Below are 12,519 nucleotides of genomic sequence, written 5' to 3'. Positions count from 1 at the left end.
GCGCGGGAGGGCCAGCCCTGGCCGGTTCGGCTCAGGGGTTAGAGCGTTGATCTGCGGACTGGAGGGTCCCAGGTTCGATTCCGGCCGACCTCGGTTGCAGGCTCGGTTCCCAGCCCCGGTCAGGGCGTGCGCAGGAGGCAGCCAACCGATGTGTCTCTCACATCGATGCTTCCCTCTCTCTCCCTTCTGCTCTCTCTGAAAAGCAGGGGGGGAAAAAATACCCTTGGGTGAGAGTTAAAAAAAAAAGGGCGTGAGGTCCAAATGAGAACTGATAGAAGGCACCTTGCCCAATAAGTAGGTTTGAGTGAATGAAGAATTGGTCAGGGCCACCTCAGGACTCTTGTGGGCGCCTCCCACCATAATAAATTTTCATGGGCTCAAATATTTTACTTTTTCTGATGTGAGAATAAAATTGAAACATTTTCTCCCACCCTAAAGTTGCCCCCCCTTTGACTTTAAAAGAAATTATACGCCAAGGTTGCAGGTTTGATCCCCGGTCAGGGCAGACAAGAATCAGCTGAGTAATGCATAAATAAGTGGAACAACAAATTGGTGTTTCTCTCTCTCCCTCCTTCTCTCTCTCTCCAAAATCAATAAATGTCTCATGTCTACCTCAAAGTAGAACTTACGGTCAAAAAGTCCCCACAGCTTTTAGATCCTGTAGACCCCTCCAGTCTCATCCCTGTCTGAGCTCAGCCCTGTCAGTCCCTCCTATCCCTGCCACAGGGCCTTTGCATGTGCCAGAGCACTCTTTCCTCACCTACTTATGATACTTTAACCCAAGTGTTACTTCCAATGCCTGTGCTGTGCCCTCCGACAGTGCCGTGTGCCCCTCTCACCACTGGTTGGGCTTAGCAGCCTCTATTTGACGAATGGCTGTGTCCCACACCAGACTCTGAGCTCCATGAGCGAAGGGGCTGTGTCAATTTTTATTTACCTTTTGAATTGCCAGTGCCTCAAACACTGCTTAACACACTGTAAGCATGAACACGCAGTTGATGAGTGAAATAAATGACCGGCTGCGTGAATGAGCGGTGGGTGTTCAATACTTGCTGGCTGAATTGCTGCATCGACCAAGGATCAGGCACAGATCGGCTGGTCGTGTTTCCCCTCTACATGTGGCCGCCACAGTGATGAAGACGTGACATTAAGGCACAAGACACACAGTGAGTGGCATGGCACTCAGGGAGGGAGGGGGTGCTGAGCAGGGGGTGGGGAGGAGGGCAAGCTGCCTTGAGTGGCACCATGTGGTCATTAAACTCGTGGGCTGTGGGGTTGGGGTGACCTGGGTCTGAATCCCAGTAATATATTAATAGGTCATATTTACTTGATTCTCTGTAGCAAGCCCTCTATTCAGTACTTTATGTTTATCCACCCTAAGTGAAAAACATATTACAGTTGAAAATATTTATGTGAGGAAACTGAGGCCCAGAGAGGTTAGGTAACTTGTCCAAGGTCACCAGCTGAGGTGGGTTGTGAACCCAGGGAATCTGACTTAGTGTCTGCTGCACATTTTGAGGGCATGACAACAAGAATAAACATTTAATAAGTGCTATGTGCCAAGCAAATTTCTAAAAACTCTGCAAAATGTTTTTATTTGTATAGTTTTAATTTCAATTTTTTATAACTCATTTTATCCCATCATAACCCTATGCGGAGAGTATCACTATCTCCATCTTACAGGTGAAGAAACTGAGGTCCAGAGAGGTTAAGTAACTTGCCTAAGGTCACGCAGCCAGCAAAAAGGGTAGAACTGGGTGGAACCCAGGCAGGACATTCCAGAGTCAGTGCTTTTAACCACTCCATCTCACAGCTTCTGCTCAGTGAATGAGAGTTTTTATTAGTATTTTACTGGGATTTTGTAAGGTGGAGAAGGGAGGAGCAATATTCTAGCTGAAACAGTGGGAGTGAAGACGGGGAGGGGTGGGAGGCGGAGATGAGCAACGTCCAGGAAGGGAAGCTAAGATTTGGTGACGGGATGCGCCAGGGAAGGCCAGAATGGACATTAGATGTGAGGGACGCCTTGGGATTACCTGGAAACTTCCTCCATAGGGAGATGCTAGCATGTCTTGCTCTCATGAATTCCGTATGAGATGTTTGAAAACTCGAGTGTCAGAGCCAGGCTGACCTGGTTCTGCTGGGTGCCCTCTGGAAAGCTACTTAACCTCTCTGTGCTTCCATTCCTCTTCTGGAAGATGTAGGTAAAAAAAGAAAAGGACCTCCTTTATTGGGTTGCTGTGTGGGTAAGAGAAGATAATGAATCTAAGCCCCGGGCAGAGTGTTTGGCACAAAGCAGTCCTTCAATAAATTTCATTTGTCCCCCTTACCCCACCTCTAGGAGGATCTCCCCAAACCCTCAGTCTCACCAAAATTAAGGCTAAAATCAGTGACTGATCTAGAGCCACCACCATCCCTGGAGACTCCAGGTCAATAGGTAAGGGAAGAAGAGAGGAAAATGTCAAGCTCCCCAGTTTCAAGATGCGTTCAAGACTGAGAAAAAAAAAAAAAGAATTATAATCTCTTTCCTTCTCCTTCCTGCTGTGTCAACTCCGAGTTATGTAACTGAACTTCTCTGTGAGGTAACCCTTGGGGGCCTCCGGGAGGCAGGGTTGGCAGTGACATAAATAAATATTTCTGTGCTCACTGCCCAGGTTCTGAGCAAACACCGCAGCTGAAAGGGAGGCCGAGACAAGGAGGGAGCTGGGCGAGGAGTGAGCCCTGGCTGGGAGTCAGGAGACCCGTGTTCCAGGCCCAGCCCTGCCTCGAGGGACATGGACATTAGGTGACAAGATTTCCTGGTAGAGCGACCTGGGAGGAGAGATTCCAGTGTGGGCTGGGAGCCCTTGGTCAGTATCAAGTCCAGTCCCAACCTGGGCCTGGCATCCAGGGCCCTTCACACCTCTCTCCCATCCCATCTTCTCCCTCTCCCCCCCCCCAGACGCCCCCCCCCCCCAGGCACCTTTGCTCTTACGAACTATTGAGTTCTCCCTCCCCTGTGAACCAGTGGTGACAGGGGAGACAAAGATATGGGTTTTAGGGTTAGACCTGGGCTTGAATTCAGGCTTAGTTAAGTCACCTTGGGCTCATGACTCAACTCCTCTGAGCCCATTTCCTCATCTGTAAACTGGGCTTTGATTCCTGTCTTGTTCCTTGTTGCACAATCAAATGAGATAACAATTGTTAATAACAAGCGCCAGCGGCTTAGCCTTACTGTCTAGAGCAGGCACGTGCAAGGGCTGGTGTGCGTAAGTCATTTAGCAACGCTCGCCAACCCCTAGCATAGTGGGCCCCAAAAAGGCCTGTTGCCTTTTCTTCCAAGACCTGCCCGAAGCCTCCCTGCCAACCTCAAGTAGGTCAGTCTGCTCTGAGAATCTGCACAGCATCTCACAGGCACCTCGGCCTCAGCACTTATCACACGAAAGTGTTATCGTTAGTAGATAGGTCTGTCGCACCCTCCTTTGGGCTCTTACGTTGCTAGGACCTGGACTATAATTTTCTAGTCAATGACCAGGATACTAGTCCGAGCAAAGGATTTTTGGCTCATGAAGAATCCGAAAGATCTGGAAACTATGGAGCGAATGTAGAAATACTGGAATTTCCAGAACAGTCCAGTAGTTTATGAATCGTAGACTTACTTCCACAGTGCCTGGGCTTGTTACGCACCCCGTGTACCACCGTCTAACAAATGCCAGCTGGATTGGGGGCCGTGTGCTTTTTATTCCATCGTAGGGCTGGGATATGCTACTATGACAGGACAGAAGCCACCAGCCTTCTTCCTCAGGGACCCACTTGTTGGAAAGGAATTAGAATTATACAGTTGCCAGGACCTCGGCTTCCTGCACAGTGTCTCTCCACCATTCCGATACCATCAGTCGCTCCTGACTGGCGACAGAATAAAGCCCTAATTCTTCGCCTTGGCAACCGAGGTGTCCCAGGAGCTTCTCAGTCTCACCCACCAGCACCTGTCTCCTCCTTTCCTCCCCGACTGTGGGCAGGATGAGCGGCTGCTTGTCCCCTAAGCTGACCAGCGGTGTGACGTGGCCGCCCCCCCAGTCAGGATGCGGGAGTCTATTTTCTCCACTCCCTGGAATCTAGGAGGCCCCGATGACTGCTGAGCACCCCTAGAATATGGCAGGAGAGGTTGGCAGTCACAGTGGAAGCGACTCGGGCACAGCCCTTCAGTGGCAGCTTCTGCTCCCTGCCTTGCAGGATGCTTGCTCCTGGAACCTCCCTCTCAGATCTCAGCAGCCCATGAAGAGGTCCCAGCTGTCCTCCTGACTGACAGCCAGCAGCAGCAGGCAGCCACATGGACACTCGGGCCAGCTGAGCCTTCAGGTGACCGAACAGCCGACCGAAACCACATGAGAGACCCTAAGTGAAAACCTCCCAACCGAGCCCAGTCATCCTACAGAGCCAGGAGAGAAAACAATACAAAACTGTTGTTTTAAGCCACTAAGTTTTGGAGTGCTCGGTCACACAGCAACAGATCATCAGCACCCTGGCCTTCGCTGCAGTGCCTCTTCCCAACTCTACACCGCTCTAAACCTTCCTCTATCGGGAGGCCCGACTGTCCCCTTCTCCCAGGTCACCTCTTCCACCTCTGACCACTTTTAATAATTGTTTGCACCAATCTTCATGGCTTGGTATTGAGATCCCTGAACTTGCTTTTCCTTTAAAACATTTAGAAAGTCTATTCTAAATGAAAATTTTCTCTCTCTTCTGAAAACGAATGTCAATTGTCCTCGATAGAAGGTAACGAAATAAATTGGATGACACAGATCAATGTCACTCATTCTAGCTAGACAGTGTCTCTTCCCAAAGTGTCTGAGCCCGCGGCTGGCCCTCTCTTTGTTGCAAGTGACACTGGTAGGCAGACTGAGTTCCAGTATCTGGGCAGTTGTAGCATATCAGCTTCCAGATCCCTGGGCCACACGGCCAAGGGTGTGTGTCCTTAAATTCAACAGTTTGGGCAGCCTTGTGGCAGTTAATCTGCCACTTTGCTGATTCTGGCAGGCACCAGAGGTCCCCAACCTGCCCATTCTGCAGGGTTTTGGGATTCTCCAGCCTTTCCAATATTTTTAAAGAATTAGGTGCAGAAAATCCCTTCATACCTAAAAATCCCAAGTTCTGCTTCTGGTTCTTGCACTGACCCGACTCAAACACCTCAACTTGCAGGTCCTCCTGGATTTGTTTCTTTTATTATTTATTTCCCCCACGAATATTTTCAATGTGGGTCTTTGTATTCCGCCTTCTGCGGCTTTATTTGCCTAAGAACATTTTTTTTATGGCCTCGTGTTTGAAGGACAACTTGGCAGGCTTTAAAATTCTGGATTGAAAGGGTCCTTTTCTTTCAATTCTTAATAACGTTGCCTTTTGTCGAGTGTTGCTATTGACAAGTAATCTGATTCTTGTTCCTCTGTAAGGGGTGTTATTTCTCTCTGCTCTCTCCCTCTCTGTCTTTCATATTCTCCATTTCACCCAATATCTGTCTGTGGTTTTTTCTTTATCTCTCCTACTGGCTACACCATGTGTCCTTTCAACCTGAGTTCATTCATTTTTCTTTAATTCTGGAACATTTAATCTCCATTATTTCTTCAATTATTTCCTCTCCTCCCTTTTTAGTTTTCTTTCCTTTGGGGACACCTGGTTCTACTCCCCACACCTCTTGGCTTTGCCTTTTTATGATATCGCTTTATCTCTTCCTGCTTCCTTTGGGACAGTTCTCAACCTGACCCGCCACTTTACTAGTTAATTCTTCATCTGTATTCATCCTGACATTTATGCCACCTATTGTCTTTTATCTTAAATAGTATATTCTTTCATAGCTAATGCTTTCATTTGGTTCTCTCCTGTGACCTTTTTTTTGGAAGATAAATTTATGTTTATTTCCCGTTTTCCTATGATATCTTGTTCTTGTATTCTTTCATCACTTTCTCCCCTTACCTCCTTATGTATAATTATCATGCTTTACTTTACAATCTTGGTCCATTCCATCTGGCTCCATAATTCTGTATAGGATGCCATAGGTAGCTTGATTTATTGCTTTTCTTTTATGGTAGTTGTACTTCTCAGATGTCTAATTATTATTATTTTTAAAATATATCTTTATTGATTTCAGAGAGAGGAAGGGAGAGGGAGAGAGAGAGAGAAACATCAATGATGAGAGAGTCATTGATCGGCTGCCTCCTGCACGCCCCCTGACTGGGGATCGAGCCCGCAACTGGGCATGTGCCCTGACCGGGAATCGAACCCCGATCACCTGGATCCTAGGCCGACGCTCAGATGTCTAATTATTTTGGTGAGTGAATTCAAGTTCCCCTGAGTCCACCATCTATCTCTGGTAATGTGCCCTGAGAAAGGGCCAAAAACATAAGAGGAAAAAGAGCCCCAGGGAGAGGGCCGCACAGACACTCTTGGCCACCCCTCTGCCTGTATGACACCCGGCTGCACCTCTGAGCTCCAGGGAGAAGCACCGTTGGCAGGAGGTAGACCCTCTAGTGAGATGCCACAGGCTGGGGTGGGGGTGGGGCTTGGGGACCTTGACAGAAGAGCAGGTGCTGGAGCCTTTGCCCCTTGATCAACTCCTCACTTCGTCAGGGCTCTGGGCTGCCCCAGACGCCCCTGGGCCGTGGCTGCCCCCTCTTGTACAGGGCCAGCACCGGCACCCAGGCAAGCTTCCCTCAAGAGCAGGCCAGTGAAGTTAAGGTTCAGACTCTGGGGTCGGTCACATTTCATTCATTCCACATGGAGAGCTTGTGTTCCCAGGTGTCATGCTGGCTGCTGGGGAGACAGCGGGAAACAGTCCTTGCCCTCCTGGAGGTTCTGCTCTAACAACAAACGAACAGACTCAGGTCCCTGTCCTGGCACTGCTGCTCGTCCGACTCAGTCTTTCTAACCTCAGTTTCTTCATCTGCAAAATGGAGATGATCATACTGTCTACCCACAGAGTTACTGAGGCTTTCAGGAAACAATGCATGCCAATGATTTGCATAATGCCTGGGACACCGGGAGCTCTCGAGAATGTTTATTATTATTTATTATTATTATTATTATTATTATTATTATTACCAATGATACTGTTTACTGGGAATCAGGTAGGAACTGAGAGCTGCTTTTATTTATTTATTTCAAATATGCTTTTTATTGATGGCGGGAAGAAGGGAGAAACATCGGTGAAAGAGAAACATCATTGATCAGCTACCTCCTGCATGCCCCCTACTAGGGATTGAGCCCAAAACCCAGAGGAATTGGACTGGTGACCTCTCAGGTGCATAGGACGATGCCTGACCAACTGAGCCGCACTGGCCAGGACCTGGGAGCTGCTTTTAAAAGATAAATGAATCCCTTTTGTCCTTGGGACAAGCCAGTTACCCTTAAGGTCTGTGACTGGAGTGAAGGGAGTGGGGAGACACCGGAGATAAGCAAATCAAGTTCCATTTTCCTGAGAGAACTATTAATACCACCAGTCCCTTTCCCCCAGTTCTTTGCTAGTCTTTTTTTGTTTTGTTTTTTTAATTGCAAGGGGCAGTGCAGCGAGGAGGTCAGAACTTCCCCAGCGTGGGCTGGAATCCCAGCCATTCCTCCTTAGCCCCAGGCCCCATGTTCCATGGGCACAGGAGGCAGAGTGCCCAGGGCCACAAAAATGTTTTCATTTCTTTCCAAATCAGAAAAAAAAAAGGAACTTTTAGGTTGAAGGAAATGTTTTAATATACCAATGCACTCATTAATATAACTGAATACATTTTATGGAGGAAAGGACCTCTGCCGCGGGCCCAGGGAAGTCAGAATGCGTCCCTGTTAGCTCTGTGACAACCAGCAAGTCGCTGCCTCTGAGCGGGAATAGCACTGCACTTTGTGGATGCTGCGGGTGCAGAAGGGGCTGAGGCTGTGTGGGCACCAGGATGCCCTCAGCAAACAGGAATTAACCGTTCATTTCCCTGTGGGACCTGCAGGCTAAACCCTTAGGAGGCCCAGAAGAGGGTTAGGAGATTGGGTACAGCAGCGGGGGGCCGAGTTACGTAACTGCTTTCCCTGCACAAATGACTGAGGAGAGAACCTCAGGTGCGGGAGCTTCACAGCAAGGCCCTGCTGTGCCCCGGCTGCTGCGAGGAACCGGACAGCGGGGGAAAGAGCTGTCTCTGAATTCCCCGCACAGACCAGGCAGGTGTCAGCCCTGAAGGTGGGATGAGTGAGCGACTGAACAAATGATGAGTGAATTGAGGAGGGATTTAAAGATCCTGAGGCTGCTGGTCCTAAAAGTTGGCTTAACAGGTCCCCAGACACAAGTTTCTCTAAATTAGGAAACTGAGGCTCAGAGAGGTGATGTGGGTTGAACAAGACCCCACAGCTCGAAAACGGGACAGAGGCCTTAAGCCCTTGCGCTTTGCTCTGTCCTCACTGCTGGTGCTTCTGCCCAAGGCTGCCTGGAGCAGGGCTTGCTGACCCTCCAGGGCCTGTACCAATCCCTGTGCAGTGCTGCGGCCACCTCCCCCTCCACCCCCTCGGGTATCGTAGGATCTGGCAGCCCCACCGAGGGCCCCAACAGCTCAGGAGTGTCCCACCCGGGCAGGAGGCCCCTCAGAACCGGACTGGAAGCCGGCTGAAGAACAGGCCTCTCTGTCTTTGAGACTGACACACCCTCTCTCTTAGGCCAAACTGCAGCCACCACCCCCAGGAGTTTCAAACCAAAGGAGAGGTTCCAGCCCCGCGACCACATTCTGGCCCCACCCCCTCAGCGTTACCTACACACGGCCCTGCTCAGGGATCCTGGGGCTGCCTGGCCAACTCTTGCCTTCGCTCAGTCCCCTTCCTCCCTTCCTGCCTCCTCCTGCCTGCCTAGGATCTATATGTCTGATAAGGAACTCATTTGCGAGAAAGCAGAGAGGGATCCATCCTGCCAGACTCCGAAGCAGAGTGGAATGCCAGAGGCTAGTATGCCAACTGTATCAGGAGCAGCATTCATGGGGCTTGAAAATTGTCCAGGAGAGCCCTGGCTGGTGTGGCTCAGTTGGTTGGGTGCTGTCCTGTGCACCAAAATGTTGCAGTTCGATTTCTGGTCGGGGCACATGCCCAGGTTTCAGGCTCTATCCCCAGTGAGACCTGCAGGAGGCAGCAGATTGATGTTTCTCTCTCCTTCCCTCCCTCTCTCTACAATCAATAAAAACATTTTAAAAAAAGAAAACTAAAAAAAAAAAAAAAAAGAGTTAAGAAACTTGGGGTCTCCCCTAACTCTCCATGACTGAGCATATATCTCAGGACCCTCGTTTCCCTACCTTTAAATTCAGGGTGCCCTTTATTACTTAAATGGAGGGTGGCCTCTTACCATGAAGGGTCTCTGTAGCTCTAACACTCTGTGACCCTGCATCCCAGCAGCAATGGGATGGATCAGCCCAGCATAGACACTGAAAAGTGTTACAAGCAGAAGCTTCAAAGTGGGCTCTTTTGAAAGGTACAGTGCCTTCCGTCACCTATCAAGATGTTCCCCAAGTCTCTCACGTCCACCTCAGACCTTTGCTTCTCACCCCAGGGAGATGAAAACCCCACATGACTGCCTGCCAGGAGTCAAAGATGTGCCTCTGTGGTATGCAGATTGTTTTGAGCCAAAGGCAACTTTAGCTGTGGGCTCAAGAGGAACTTCTGCCCCACCCCAACTACCTAGAAGAATTAGGAGCTGTGCCTATAATAAGAGATTATCAGCGATAACCTCTTTTGACCTATCCACAGGGCAGGACAAACGTTTATTTATTACGCATCTGCTCTTCTTTTTATCCTGCAAGGCCGCTTTGAAGCCCTCAAGGCATCTTACCTCATCCCTGGCCCAGTTCCCTTTCTACCTCTGAACCTCTCGTGTAGGTGGAGTCTCTGACTCTCATGTATTCGTGATTCCCATACATATGTGTGTGTTAAATTTGACTATTTTCTCTTGCTAACCTGTCTCGTGTCTATTTAATTATCAGCCCAGCCCAAAGAACCTTGAGGGTAGAGGAAAGTTTCTTCCTCCCCCACAGGGGTGCCCCTAATCTGTTGCCCTGGGCTCACGCTTACACCAGTCCATCCGCCTAGACACTGTCTCCTATATCCACACCCATCTGTTAGAATCTGGCCATCTCTAAATTCACTATTTGTTGACTACTTATCATGTGCCAGGCATAGACATCACTCTTCATTCATTCATTCATTCATTCATTCAACAAATATGTAGTGACATGAACCAGACATTGGTCCCTGCCCCCAAGGAGCTACAGTCAAGAGGAAATCATAGTCTATATTTATTGAGTGTCTACTACATACAGACCCTGCTAAGTACTTTATATGGATTATCGGATTAAAGCTGCCTGAGAAATTGCTTTGTTTAAGGAGCACATCAAACTGAGCTATAAAGAAACGAAAGGCCCTGCCTGAGGCAAAGTTAGACCCCAGGGATAAGTGTAAAAGTGGGGATTCCCAGGAGTAGAGGGCTTCCTTGGTCCCTTTAAACCAGCCCTTGTGTGTGACACACCCATCTGCTCGCAGCAGTGCACCCAGACCACAGGACGGGAGTCTCACCCCCTGTCTTCCCTCTAGCTAGTCCAGGGAGCCGCGCCCCCAAACCCCGCCTCCGAGCTGCTCCCAGCGAGTCTGCTGAACCTGAACCCTGGGTTCCCCGCCAGGTGTGCGTTTTCATCTCCCTGAATCGCAGTCTTCCACTCGGACCACCCACCGAGAGGCCCATTTTACAGACGAAACAAACGCAGGTCCTGAGTGGTTCAAAATACCTTCCACGTCCCGGCTGGTCGGCTCATTACCCCTGGGGGTTGGGGGTGAGACGAGGGAATTAACTGTTTTCTGGGCGTCCTGAATATCAACCCCCAAACACGGGCTGGTTCTCGGGGAGCTTCTCCAAGCCGGGTTGACGGTCTCGCATTCTGGGCACCTTTACGCACGGACCCATCCTCCATCCCCATCGCCAAACTGGTGAGAATCAACCTCCCTCCCACCCCCCGCGACAGCCGCCCTCACGCGCAGACCGCAGGCGCTTCCCCCCCGCAGGGCCGGGGGACACTGGGGCCGCGCGTGCCCCCTCCCCGGCTCTCCCTCTCCAGGCGCGCGGGCAGGTGGCCAGCGAGCCACCGCGCCTGGCCCTGGCACTCTGCACCGGGCACCCGGCCCCGGGTACCGGGCACCCCGCGCCTCTTACCTGTTCTGGCGCGTGCCACGCGCCCGCCCGCCGCCTGCTCAGCCTCCCGCCCGCCCCGCCGGCGCCGCCGAGGTTCTACCCGCCTGGGGACCCCGCCCCCGGCCCGCCCCCGCGCCGCCCAGCGCAGGTGATCCGGGCGCCCAGGCCTCGGGGCCACCTTGGGGGCGCCAGGCTTGGGGCACTGGAGTGGCAGCGCCTCCCCGTGGTGTCTTCGCGCGTCTCCCGGGCCTGGGTCCTTCGGGGGACTCCGGCTGAGGCCCCGTTGGGCGCTCAGGTCCGGCCACCAGCCCACACCGTCCAGGTCAGACTACTCCGAGGGCAAAGGCGGAGGAAGGGGCCCTACAGTCGCACCAGGCGGCTGGCAGCTCGGGCGGGGACTAGTGTAGGTGTCTGCTGTGGGATTGTGCTAATCCGATTGAAAGGTGTGGGGGCATGTTGGGGTTTAGACCATCACAGTGTCACACCAGGAGGTTTGACAGCTGTCAAGGACGCCTGATGGACCTCTCCTCCGGCAGGCAGACGGGTTTGCCTCCGCATCCCTGGGGCCAGAGCTCTGTGGGGCACACACAGGAAGGCCCTCAATCACTAGCGACAGGAGGAGACATCTTCATCCCAACCTCTCTCCTTTCACAAACAGGGAAACCGAGGCCCAGGAAGCAGAGGGGAGTTGTCCACAGTCAGGCAGCAGGTGAGCGACAACCAGGGGTACAGCCAGGTGTCCTCATCCTGTTTCCAAATCATTTCCAGCCCGTGTTTGGTTAGGACGCATCACTGGGCCGTGGGTGCCCGTGAGGTGCCGGGAAAGCGTGGCAGCTTCCTCCAGAGCTGACTGAGAGCCGAGGGAGGCCGCTGTGCTTTCACAGGAAGCTCCAAGGCGGCCCTCATTAACCAGGGCTGATTAGGAAGCATAATTCTGACTCTACTTCTTCATCAAAGACTCGACGTGGATCCCTGGCGTCCCAGAGGTTCCCTGCGGTGGGAGAGGCGGGCCTGTCTACAGTGCGGGTGCCCTGAAGGGACAGAGGAGAGCCCAGTGGGAGAGCGCTCTGGCCCTGGGACCTGCGACCTATGGGGCCACTTGAAGCCGCTTCCAGGAACTCACGCTGGATTGTGCATGGGGTCAAGGGCTTGGCACTCAGGTGGTCTCAGGTTCTAATCCTGACTTGTTTACCAATTGCAAGGCAGGAGCAGTTTCTTGAACCTCTCTGAGGCTCAGTTTCTTTTGGTTGGATGATATCTGTACCTCAGTATAGTTGGGAGGATTAAAAAAGGGATAATGCTTGCAAAATGCTGGATCAACAGAATTATTATGGTAAGTGGTAGGGGCTGGGGAGGGGAACATG

The sequence above is a fragment of the Miniopterus natalensis genome, chromosome 9, assembly GCF_054644295.1.
Source record: "Miniopterus natalensis isolate mMinNat1 chromosome 9, mMinNat1.hap1, whole genome shotgun sequence".
In the NCBI taxonomy this organism is placed as follows: Eukaryota; Metazoa; Chordata; class Mammalia; order Chiroptera; family Miniopteridae; genus Miniopterus; species Miniopterus natalensis.
Note: the sequence above shows the minus strand (reverse complement) of the source record.